The 13,301-nt window shown below is 42.5% G+C and overlaps 1 protein-coding gene across 1 annotated transcript in view; it reads left to right on the forward strand.

Annotated features, from left to right (window-relative positions):
• Window positions 1-13,301, forward strand: part of LOC134203899 (neprilysin-like) — a 94,388-nt gene that overhangs the window by 79,852 nt on the left and 1,235 nt on the right. The gene's annotated exons all lie outside the window — the stretch shown is intronic.

Genomic DNA, 13,301 nt, shown 5'->3' on the forward strand with positions numbered 1-13,301 from the left:
TGTCGTATGCCGCCTTGAAATCAACGAACAGATGGTGCGTTGGGACCTGGTATTCACGGCATTTTTGAAGGATTTGCCGTACAGTAAAGATCTGGTCCGTTGTCGAGCGGCCGTCAACGAAGCCGGCTTGATAACTTCCCACGAACTCATTCACTAATGGTGAATTGTGACGGAAGATGATCTAGGATATCACTTTGTAGGCGGCATTAAGGATGGTGATCGCTCGAAAGTTCTCACACTCCAGCTTGTCGCCTTTCTTGTAGATGGGGCATATAACCCCTTCCTTCCACTCCTCCGGTAGCTGTTCGGTTTCCCAGATTCTGACTATTAGTTTGTGCAGGCAAGTGGCCAGCTTTTCCGGGGCCATCTTGATGAGCTCAGCTCCGATACCATCCTTACCAGCTGCTTTATTGGTCTTTAGCTGATGAATGGCATCCTTAACTTCCCTCAAGGTGGGGGCTGGTTGGCTTCCATCGTCCGCTAAACTGACGTAGTCATCTCCTCCGCTGCCTTGACTTTCACTGTCTGTACTCTCAGCGCCATTCAGATGTTCCTCGTAGTGCTGCTTCCACCTTTCGATCACCACACGTTCGTCCGTCAAGATGCTCCCATCTTTATCCCGGCACATTTCGGCTCGCGGCACAAAGCCTTTGCGGGATGCGTTGAGCTTCTGATAGAACTTACAGCTGTTCCATCTCCTCGCACTCCTCTTCGTCCAGGCAGCTCCTGAAAAAGGCGGGTCTGCTGTCTCCGCTTCCGTCTATAACGTTCCACGTTCTGCCGGGTACCTTGCTGCAGCGCGACCGCCCGCGCTGCGTCCTTCTCCTCCAGAATCTGCTGCGACACATTACTTATGCTTTATTTCAACATGTCAACGTAATGAACCATTATTTCGGTCGTAAAAGGGCCCTTTTCCACTTTAAGTCAATTTTAATGGCTGTATTATTTACAAGCATATATAGCTTCATGGCTACTTGGGTGGCTTATCGTAATAACTTAGTATTTTAACTTATCTGAACATGCAATCAGGCAAACATGCAAGTGGTTCCAACGCCGTTAAAGCGATGAATCCTTTCCTACTTTGTGACCAAATAATCTCGGAATTTCCTCAATCAAACAACAAACGCCAGTAACCAGTCGACTTTAGAGGTTGAGAACTACAAATGCAACACAAGAACATCGCGAATACACAATTTTATTTGTTTCTGTGAAGAAGCCTCTGTATAGAAGCCTCGAAGATCCATAGACTATGCTCGACAAGCTCAATAAATGTCTGTCTGTCCGTGTGTATGTATCCGTATATGTGTGTGTATGTGTGAACACAAAAGTTAAGACAAACATTAGACAACCTTTCATATAATAATTCTTAACCGATTTTCTCGCAACAAGTTCCATTCGACAGGGGTCGAAGCCTCGTTGATCACTTTTGAATTTGATAACGATCGGCAGTTGCGTTTAAAAGTTATGAAGGAAATGTTACATCCAACCATATTAGCGCCATATAAGGTTGGTGTCTTGGCTAAATGCGAGAAAGGCCAATTTTCGTGATGTCCAATTTGTAACTGCAGAAATATCCTCCTTATCTTCCCGAAGGACGTAATCCTACGTCAAAAGAATTTCGTCCAATAGGCACGTTGTTTGTTTACCTTCCAATGCTAGGCTTATTCAGGAAGGAGTGATGGGTGAGAGATGTTTCTCACCAAAATAAAAAAAAACTCAAAGGTGCAGCCCAATCGTGTTGTACGCAAAGGTGACGTAGAACTACGTAGCTGTATGTAATTTACAGGTTTTCGACTTTTCTTTTCGAGAGACCAAAACAAGCGTTCTTCAAGCCCAGGGTGAATCTGTTTTCGTTGTTATTCCTGTGGGTGTTAGGGCATTAGGCCGAATGGTCATTAGGCCGAATGAGAAGTGAGAAGTCAGTTCTTCCTTTTTCCTCCTCCATTCTTCTTTCTTCCTCCTTCGTTTATTTTACTTTCTTCATCCCTCTTCCTTCTTTCTTCTTGCTTTTTTCCTTATTTCTTCCTTCTCTCTTCTTTCTTTCTTCTTTATTCCTTCTTTTTATTTCTTTCTTCCTTCTTTCTCCCTTCTTTCTTCCTTCTTTCTTCCTTCTTTCTTCCTTATTTCTTCCTTCTTTCTTCCTTCTCTCTTCCTTCTTTCTTCCTTCTTTCTTCCTTCTTTCTTCCTTGTTTCTTCTTTCTTTCTTCCTTGTTTCTTTCATTTTTTTCCTTCTTTCTTCTTTCTTTCTTCTTTTTTCATGCTTCTTTCTCCCTTCTTTCTTCCTTCTTTATTCCTTCTTTCTTCCCTCTTTCTTTCTTCTTTCTTTCTTCTTGCTTTTTTCCTTGTTTATTCCTTTGTTTCCTTCTTTCTTTCTCCCTTATTTTTTCATTCGTTCTTCCTTCATTCTTCCTTCTTGCTTTCTTCCTTTTTCTTCCTTATTTCTTCCTTTTTTCTTGCGTCTTTCTTATGTCTTCCATCCTGCTTTTTTTCTTCTTTCTTCCTTATTTCTTCCTTCTCTCTTATTTCTTTCTTCTTTATTCCTTCTTTTTATTTCATTCTTCCTTCTAACTTCCTTCTTTCTTCCTTCTTTCTTCCTTCTTTCTTCCTTCTTTCTTCCTTCTTTCTTCCTTCTTTCTTCCTTCTTTCTTCCTTCTTTCTTCCTTCTTTCTTCTTTCTTTCTTCCTTCTTTCTTCCTTCTTTCTTCCTTCTTCCTTCCTTCTTTCTTCCTTCCTTCTCCTTCTTTCTTCCCTCTTTCTTTTTTCTTCCTTCTTTCTTTCTTTCTTCTTTCTTCCTTCTTTCTTCCATCTTTTCTCCTTCTTTATTTCTTCTTTTTTCCTTATTTCATGCTTCTCTCCCTTCTTTCTTAATCCCTTTTTCCATCTTTCTTCCTTCTTTTTTCCTTCTTACTTCCTTCTTTCTTCCTTCTTTCTTCCTTCTTTCATGCTTCTCTCTCCCTTCTTTCTTCCTTCCCTTTATTTCTTCCTTCTTTGTTTTCCTTCTTTCTCCCTTCTTTCTTCCTTCATTCTTCCTTCATTCTTCCTTCTTTCTTCCTTCTTTATTCCTTCTTTCTTTCTTCTTTCTTCTTTCTTTCTTCCCTTTTTCTTCTTTCTTTCTTCTTTATTTCTTCCTTCTTTCTTCTTTGTTTCTTCTCTTCTTCCTTCTTTCTTTCTTCCTTCTTTCTCCCTTCGTTCTCCCTTCTTTCTTACCTTTTCCTTCTTTCTTTCTTTCTTCTTTCTTCCTTCTTGCTTTCTTCCTCCTTTCTTCCTTTTTTCTTCCTTCTTTCTTCGTTCTTCTTCCTTCTTTCTTCCTTCTTTCATGCTTCTTTCATGCTTCTTTCTCTCTTCTTTCTTCCTTCTTTCTTCCTTTTTCTTCCTTCTTTCTTCCCTCTTTCTTCTTTCTTTCTTCCTTCTTTCTTCCTTCTTTCTTCTTTCTTTCTTCCTTGTTTCTTCCATTTTTTTCTTCTTTCTTCTTTCTTTCTTCCTTCTTTCATGCTTCTTTCTCCCTTCTTTCTTCCTTCTTTCTTCCTTCTTTCTTCCTTCTTTCTTCCTTCTTTCTTCCTTCTTTCTTCCTTTTTCTTTAATCTTTCTTCCCTCTTTCTTCTTTCTTTCTTCTTTCTTTCTTATTTTTTTCTTTTTTCTTTCTTCCTTGTTTCTTCCTTTGTTTCCTTCTTTCTTTCTCCCTTATTTCTTCCTTCGTTCTTCCTTCTTTCTTCCTTCTTTCTTCCTTCTTTCTTCCTTCTTTCTTCCTTTTTCTTCCTTATTTCTTCCTTTTTTCTTCCTTCTTTCTTCCTTCTTTCTTCTTTTTTTGTCTTTTTTTCTTCGTTTTTCTTCCTTTTTTCTTGCGTCTTTCTTATTTCTTCCTTCCTGCTTTTTTCCTTCTTTCTTCCTTCTTTCTTCAAGCTTTCTTTTTTCATTTCTACCTTTCTACCTTCTTTCTTCATTTTATCTTCTTTCTTTTTTCCTTTACTTTTTTCTTTACCCATCTTCTTTCTTTCTTCCATCTCTTTTTCTTCTTTTCTCATCTTTCTTCCTTATTTCTTCTCATTTCTCACTTCTCATTTATTACTTCACACTTCTCACTTCTCACCTCTCACTTCTCACTTATCACTTCTTACTTCTCACCTCTCACTTCTCACTTTTCACTTCTCACTTCTCACTTTCCACTTTTCACTTTTCACTTTTCACTTTTCGCTTTCCACTTTTCACTTCTCACTTCTCACTTCTTACTTCTTACTTCTCACTACTTACTTCTCACTTATCTCTTCTCATTTCTCACCTCTTTTTACTTCTCATTTTTCCCTTCTCACGTCTCAATTTTCATTTTTCACTTCTTACCTCGTACTTCTAATTCGGCCTAATGGCCATTCGGCCTAATGTCCCAGCATCATTCCTGTGCTCCTGACATTGAGTGAGCATTATGAGCCGTGGTGATGTAGGTATATAATTTTTAAACCAACATTTGAAGGGAAGATAAAAATAAAATTTTCAAATAAACGAGGATGAACAACATTCTCAAGCGATAATATATCCAAAATAATAAATGGATAAAAACTCGCTATAGAGTAAGAATCGTTCGTTGCTACTTTTGAACTTATTTTCCTACATAACACCAAAACACAATGCCAAACATCCGATTGAACTTCATTGTTGACATTTAATTGGTATTAGTTAGGTTTACATTTAAATGAGAATTTTGTGGAAAATATATATAGCTCTTTTAGTGGAATGTATTCAACCGTCTAAGACGAATTAAGTACTGTCCATTTAATTCCACCAGTTAATTTTCGTTATCTTTGCAGATACGTATTTCGACCACAACTGTGTGGTCGTCTTCAGTGTCTTGTACTTGACTCGACTTCCGAGTCGAGTCAAGTACAAGACACTGAAGACGACCACACAGTTGTGGTCGAAATACGTATCTGCAAAGATAACGAAAATTAACTGGTGGAATTAAATGGACAGTACTTAATTCGTCTTAGACGGTTGAGAATTTTGTGTTTATTATCAATCGAATCCAAAATTTGAAAAGTTATCGCCGATGACAACTTGCCCAAGCCTACTTTTCACATCAGAGAAGGTATTAACTGATAATTCCAATAATTATTGTATGAGAATGATTCAGCACAACCCTGGCTGATAGTGTACCGCTGCAACCATCACCGATGCAAACTGAAACAGAGACTAAGCACCCGCCACTATGTCAATCTATACCCTACTTACAGAAAAACTCATCGTGAAAGCAGGGCTGTCAACACCGTTTTGTGGTCAGGTCATCCTATGGGGGAAGTCAGAGTAAACGCGACAAAGATGTTTGACAGTTTATTAGTTATTATTCCTTCGCGTGAGTTGCGTCGGACTTTGCGTTTAGTCCGGCAGACACCTAGGAATCAGCAAAAACGAGGCGAGCCGAAACACCCCCAACCTTTCGATAGAAAATGCGCGTGTAAGTTAGCAGAAACGAACTGCACAAGTTAAAAGCCCTGTAAGTTGCATTAATTTAGCGTCTACGCTGGCTTGAGGTCTCCAGTCAGCCTTGCGAACAAAGGCGTAGTATCCGGAGATGGCGAGATTGATTCTCGATCCTGTCTAGGATGTTTTCAGGTGGGAAACATTCTCGGTACCCTGAGCATAGTGTATCCATTGTATTTGCCACACAAGATACATAATAATGCAATGGCGAGCATAGAATGCTTTCAAAAACTCAAAGGTGCAGCCCAATCGGGTTGTACGCAAAGGTGACGTTGAACTACGTAGCTGTATCTGCTTTCGTTGTTTATCCTATGCTCCTGAGATTGAGTGAGCATTACGAAAACTGGTGATGTAAATAATTTTTGGACCAACATTTGAAAAGGAAGATAAAAATAAAATTTTCAAATAATCGAGGATGAACAACACTCTCAAGCGTTCACATATCCAAATTACCAATTGATAAATACTCACTAGAGAGTAAGAATCGTTCGATAATTGTATCTCGATTCGAAGCATTGGTAAATGCTACTTTTTAAGTTATTTTCCCACATAACACCAACACACAATGCCAAACATCTGATTGAACTTCATTGTTGACATTGAATTGGTATTAGTTAGGTTTACATTTAAATGATAATCGATTACAAAATTTGAAAAACACAACCCTAGCTAACTACCCGTCACTAAGTCAGTCTAAACCCCTGGTGGCTCATTACAGAAAAACCCATTGCGAAAGCTGGGCTGTCAATGTCGTTATTGATAATACTTCACGTGAATTGCGTCGGACTTAACGTTTACTACGGTAGAAACCTACGAATCAGCAAAACCGAGCCAACAAAAAGTTTACCAGAACGCATTCACTGCAGCAGCGAAGAAGATTCCGAGCCCCTCTACTGGCATCAACAGACGTAAGCAAGAAGCTACCGTCAAACGCCCCAAGCTTTCCAAGGAAAACGCACATTTAAGTTAGCATAAATAGCCCTGCAATGGCAGACATGAAAAATTTTCAATTAATAACTAAAGAAATGCTTATAGATTACCAAGTTGAAAAGCAGGTCAAGTTCTAGTTGGAATGTAGTGCTATGGAAGAAGAAGCTTGCATTGCACTTACGAGATTGACTGATTCACCGAAACCGAGTGCTAAACTGTTAGCAAGTTTTTAATAGTAAATATTATCATACACAGATATTGTAACACACTAGAGTCGGTTTTTACGCGGAGGATATGGGCCGCGTAAATTGAAACAACGTAAAACACCGCGTAAATCCCAAAATATGTCTGAATGAACCGCGGAAATCCAGAAATTCGCGTGAAAAAGAAATCGCGTAAAAAGCGATTCCTGTAAAAAATAAACGCGTAACAAACGACTTCAGTGTACATCGAGTATGAAGCGTTGACTCTTCCTTGATCGAATGGTCCAAGAAAATTGAAAATCCATCTACAAACGGCTGAGATATTAACGATCGAAGTCTACCATATTTTCGTGACGTTTTCCAATTTTTTGCAATCGCGAAGTGTACCCCAATATAGAAAAGACAGACGTAGTTCTACGTCAATAATAACTAAAGAAATGCTAATAGATTACTAAGTTGAAAAGCAGAGTAAGTGCCAATTGGAATGTAGTGCTAAGGAAGAAGTAGCTTACGATGCACTTACGAGATTGACTGATTCACCGAAACCGATTGCTAAACTGTCAGCAAGTTTTCAATAGTAAATAATCATACATAAATATTGTAACACACTGGAGTCGTTTTTTAAGCGGATGAGAGCCGGGTAAATTAAAACAACGTAAAATCCGCGTAATTCCGAAAATATGTTTGAATAAACCGCGGATATCCCGAAATGCGAGTAAAAAAAATCGCATAAAAAACCTTTCGTGTAAAACCAAATCGCGTAAAAAACGACTTCAGTGTACATCGTGAAGCGTTGACTCTTCCTTGATCTAATGGTCCAAGAAAATTAAAAATCCATCGAGAAACGGCTGAGATATTAACGATCAAAGTCTATCATATTTTCGTTACGTTTTTCGATTTCTTGTAATCGTAGAGTGTACCCCAATATAGAAAAGACAGACGTAGTTCTATGTCAAAAAGATTCATCCTTGACCCGAAAATCGCTAGCTTTGTTCTTATCGAAATGAAAAGTACAAACCCTGAACAACCTTAACTATAGTTCCAGCTTAAATTCCATTTTTTTTAACCCTCTAAGACCCGGGACGAACGGATTTTTTTCAAATGGCTCGCATTCAGCACCTGATCGTCGGAATTCCTCGCGGTTTCGTTTGTGCTCAATGGGAATAGCTATATTTTTGCTCTGATATATGTTCAAATAAAAATTTTTGTTCTGGTCCGAGTTATTGCTAAAAATAAGTGTGCGCGGGGGTGTTTTTTCTATAATTCAAACATCTCTTCAATATTCTGGACGTGTTCATGCCCAAAATTTATCAAATCACCCATCAAACCAACCCAAAAAGATATTTGTAAAGATTTTTAGTCGATTCCGATGTTTTCACCATTTGAGTAGGGCAGGATTGACTGAATTCAGGGCCGCATTCAGGGGTTACAATGGTAGAGTATGGGCTAAAAATTCAATTACAATAAACTTTGCATGAGCATGCGGCTGCACAAATTTAAAAATCAGGAGTTTTAAATATTTAATTTTCAATTGAAAATGAGATTCTGAAATTCTTATCAGGGCCGGATTTAGGGGTCGAAATGGGGGTGACCAGGGGCCATATCACCAATTGCAATGAAACTGGGCATGCGACTGCTCAAACTTCATGAAAACACATCACGAGGTCAAAGAACTCTGTTTGAATTTGAAATTGACCTTCTGTAATTTTGACCAGGGCCGGCTTCAGGGGTCCAAATGGGGAGGGCAAGGGCCATATCACCAAAAGCAATGAAACTGGGCATGCGACTGCTCAAACACCATGGAAACACATCAGGAGCTCAAAGAAATCTGTTTCAAATGGAAATTGATCTTCAGAAATTTCAACCAGGGCCGGATTTAGGAGTGAAAATGGGGAGGGCAGGGGCCATATCACCAATTGCAATGAAACAGGGCATGCGACTGCTCAAACTTCATGAAAACACATCAGGTGCTCAAAGAACTCTGTTTGAATTTGAAATTGACCTTCTAAAATTTTGACCAGGGCCGGATTCAGGGGTCTAAATGGGGAGAGCAAGGGCCATATCACCAATTGCAATGAAACTGGGCATGCGACTGCTCAAACTTCATGAAAACACATCAGGAGCACAAAGAACTCTGTTTGAATTTGAAATTGACCTTCTGTAATTTTGACCAGGACCGGCTTCAGGGGTCCAAATGGGGAGAGCAAGGGCCATATCACCAAAAGCAATGAAACTGGGCATGCGACTGCTCAAACACCATGGAAACACATCAGGAGCACAAAGAACTCTGTTTGAATTTGAAATTGACCTTCTGTAATTTTGACCAGGGCCGGCTTCAGGGGTCCAAATGGGGAGGGCAAGGGCCATATCACCAAAAGCAATGAAACTGGGCATGCGACTGCTCAAACACCATGGAAACACATCAGGAGCTCAAAGAAATCTGTTTCAAATGGAAATTGATCTTCTGAAATTTCAACCAGGGCCGGATTTAGGAGTGAAAATGGGGAAGGCAGTGCCATATCACCAATTGCAATGAAACAGGGCATGCGACTGCTCAAACTTCATGAAAACACATCAGGAGCTCAAAGAGTTCTGCTCGAACTTCAAATTGTCTTTCCGAAATTTTGACCAGGACCGGCTTCAGGGGTCCAAATGGGGAGAGCAAAGGTCATATCACCAATAGAAATAAAAATAATTCCTCCGGAAGTTCCTCCAGGAATTCCTCCGGAAGTTCCTCCAGGAATTCCTCTAGAAGTTCCTTCAGGAATTCCTCTAGAAGTTCCTTCAGGAATTCCTCTAGAAGTTCCTCCGGGAATTCCTCCGGAAGTTCCTCCAGGAATTTCTCCGGAAGTTCCTCCGGAAGTTCCTCCAGGAATTCCTCCGGAAGTTCCTCCAGGAATTCCTCCGGAAGTTCCTCCAGGAATTCCTCCGGAAGTTCCTCCAGGAATTCCTCCGGAAGTTCCTCCAGGAATTCCTCCGGAAGCTCCTCCAGTAATTCCTCCGGAAGTTCCTCCAGGAATTCCTCCGGAAGTTCCTCCAGGAAATTCCTCCAGGGATTTCTCCGCAATTTTTTCCAGGAATTCCTCCGCAAGCTCCTTCAGGAATTCCTCCGGAAGTTTCTCCAGGAATTCCTCCGGAAGTTCCTCCAGGAATTCCTCCGGAAGTTCCTCCAGGAATTCCTCCGGAAGTTCCTCCAGGAATTCCTCCGGAAGTTCCTCCAGGAATTCCTCCGGAAGTTCCTCCAGGAATTCCTCCGGAAGTTCCTCCAGGAATTCCTCCGGAAGTTCCTCCAGGAATTCCTCCGGAAGTTCCTCCAGCAATTCCTCCGGAAGTTCTTTCAGGAATTCCTCCGGAAAATCCTCCAGAATTTCTGCCGAAGTTCCTCCGGAAGTTCCTTCAGAAATTCCTTCGGAAATCCCTCCAGGAATTCATTCGGAAATTCCTCCAGGAATTCATTCGGAAGTTCCTCCAGGAAATCTTATAGAAGTTCCTCCGGGAATTCCTCCGGAAGTTCCTCCAGGAATTCCTCCGGAAGATCTTTCAGGAAATCCTCCGGAAAATCCTCCAAGAATTTCTGCCGAAGTTCCTCCGGGAATTCCTCCGGAAGTTCTTTCAGAAATTCATTCGGAAATTCCTCCAGCAATTCTTTCGGAAATTCCTCCAGGAATTCATTCGGAAGTTCCTCCAGGAAATCCTATAGAAGTTCCTCCAGGAATTCCTCCGGAAGTTTTTCCGGGAAACCCTACAGAAGTTCCTCCAGGAATTCCTTCATGAATTCCTCCATGAATTCCTCCGGAAGTTCTTCCATGAATTCCTCCGGAAGTTCCTTCATAAATCCCTCGGGAAGTTCCGCCATGAATTCTTCCGGAAGTTCCTCCAGGAATTCATCCAGATGTTCCCACAAGAATTTCCCTCAAAGTTCCTTCAGGAATTCCTTCGTAAGTTTCTCCAGGAATTCCTCCGGAAGTTCTTCCATAAATACTTCCGAAAGTTCCTCCAGGAATTCGCTGAAAGTTCCTCCGGAAGTTCCTCCAGGAATTCCTCCGGAAGTTCCTCCAGGAATTCCTCCGGAAGTTCCTCCAGAAATTCCTGGTGGAACTTCGGAAGAAATTCCTGGAGGAACTTCCGAAGGAATTCCTGGAGCAACTTCCGAAGGAATTCCTGGAGCAACTTCCGGAGGAATTCCTGGAGGAACTTCTGGAGGAATTCCTGAAGGAACTTCCGGAGGAATTCCTGAAGGAACTTCCGGAGGAATTCCTGAAGGAACTTCCGGAGGAATTCCTGGAGAAACTTCCGGAGGAATTCCTGGAGGAACTTCCGGAGGAACTTCCGGAGGAATTTCTGGAGAAACTTCCGGAGGAATTCCTGGAGGAACTTCCGGAGGAATTCCTGGAGGAACTTCCGGAGGAATTCCTGGAGGAACTTCCGGAGGAATTCCTGGAGGAACTTCCGGAGGAATTCCTGGAGGAACTTCCGGAGGAACTTCCGGAGGAATTCCTGGAGAAACTTCCGGAGGAATTCCTGGAGGAACTTCTGGAGGAATTCCTGGAGGAACTTCCGGAGGAATTCCTGGAGGAACTTCCGGAGGAATTCCTGGAGGAACTTCCGGAGGAATTCCTGGAGGAACTTCCGGAGGAATTCCTGGAGGAACTTCCGGAGGAATTCCTGGAGGAACTTCCGGAGGAATTCCTGGAGGAACTTCCGGAGGAATTCCTGGAGGAACTTCCGGAGGAATTCCTGGAGGAATTTCCGGAGGAATTCCTGGAGGAACTTCCGGAGGAATTCCTGGAGGAACTTCCGGAGGAATTCCTGGAGGAACTTCCGGAGGAATTCCTGGAGGAACTTCCGGAGGAACTTCCGGAGGAATTCCTGGAGGAACTTCCGGAGGAATTCCTGGAGGAACTTCCGGAGGAATTCCTGGAGGAACTTCCGGAGGAATTCCTGGAGGAACTTCCGGAGGAATTCCTGGAGGAACTTCCGGAGGAATTCCTGGAGGAACTTCCGGAGGAATTCCTGGAGGAACTTCCGGAGGAATTCCTGGAGGAACTTCCGGAGGAATTCCTGGAGGAACTTCCGGAGGAATTCCTGGAGGAACTTCCGGAGGAATTCCTGGAGGAACTTCCGGAGGAATTCCTGGAGGAACTTCCGGAGGAATTCCTGGAGGAACTTCCGGAGGAATTCCTGGAGGAACTTCCGGAGGAATTCCTGGAGGAACTTCCGGAGGAATTCCTGGAGGAACTTCCGGAGGAATTCCTGGAGGAACTTCCGGAGGAATTCCTGGAGGAACTTCCGGAGGAATTCCTGGAGGAACTTCCGGAGGAATTCCTGGAGGAACTTCCGGAGGAATTCCTGGAGGAACTTCCGGAGGAATTCCTCGAGGAACTTCCGGAGGAACTTCCGGAGGAATTCCTGGAGGATTTTCCGGAGGAATTCCTGGAGGAACTTCCAGAGGATTTCCTGGAGGAACTTCCGGAGGAATTCCTGGAGGAACTTCCGGAGGAATTCCTGGAGGAACTTCCGGAGGAATTCCTGGAGGAACTTCCGGAGGAACTTCCGGAGGAATTCCTGGAGGATTTTCCGGAGGAATTCCTGGAGGAACTTCCAGAGGAATTCCTGGAGGAACTTCCGGAGGAATTCCTGGAGGAACTTCCGGAGGAATACCTGGAGGAATACCTGGAGGAACTTCCGAATGAATTCCTGGAGGGATTTCCGAAGGAATTTCTGAAGGAACTTCCGGAGGAACTTCGGCAGAAATTCTTGGAGGATTTTCCGGAGGATTTCCTGAAAGAACTTCCTGAGGAATTGCTGGAGGAACTTCCGGAGGAATTCCTGGAGGAACTTCCGGAGGAATTCCAAGAAGAACTTCCGGAGGAATTCCTGGAGGAACTTCCGGATGAATTCCTGGAGGAACTTCCGGAGGATTTCCTGGAGGAACTTCCGGAGACATTCCTGGAGGAACTTCCGGGGAAATTCCTGGAGGAACTTCCGGAGAAATTCCTGGAGGAACTTTTGGAGGAATTCCCGGAGGAACTTCTGGACGAATTCCTGGAGTGTTTTCCGGAGAAATTCCTGAAATTTGTATCAGAGCAGTTTCAAGTTCAATCAGAATACTTTGAGCTCCTGATGTGTTTTCATGATGTTTAAGCAGTCCACTCTCCATATTTTCACCCCTGAATCCGGCCCTGGTTGAAATTTCAGAAGGTCAATTTCAAATTCAAACAGAGTTCTTTGAGATCCTGATGTGTTTTCATGAAGTTTGAGCAGTCGCACGCCCACTGCCCAGTTTTATTTCTATTGGTATATGGCCTTTGCTCTCCCCAGTTGGACCCCTGAAGCCGGTCCTGGTCAAAATTTCGGAAAGACAATTTGAAGTTCGAGCAGAATTCTTTGAGCTCCTGATGTGTTTTCATGAAGTTTGAGCAGTCGCATGCCCTGTTTCATTGCAATTGGTGATATGGCCCCTGCCCTCCCCATTTCCACTCCTAAATCCGGCCCTGGTTGAAATTTCAGAAGATCAATTTCCATTTGAAACAGATTTCTTTTAGCTCCTGATGTGTTTCCATGGTGTTTGAGCAGTCGCATGCCCAGTTCCATTGCTTTTGGTGATATGGCCCTTGCTCTCCCCATTTGGACCCCTCAAGCCGGCCCTGGTCAAAATTACAGAAGGTCAATTTCAAATTCAAACAGAATTCTTTGAGCT

Source organism: Armigeres subalbatus, unplaced genomic scaffold (genome assembly GCF_024139115.2).
Source record: "Armigeres subalbatus isolate Guangzhou_Male unplaced genomic scaffold, GZ_Asu_2 Contig288, whole genome shotgun sequence".
Lineage (NCBI taxonomy): Eukaryota > Metazoa > Arthropoda > Insecta > Diptera > Culicidae > Armigeres > Armigeres subalbatus.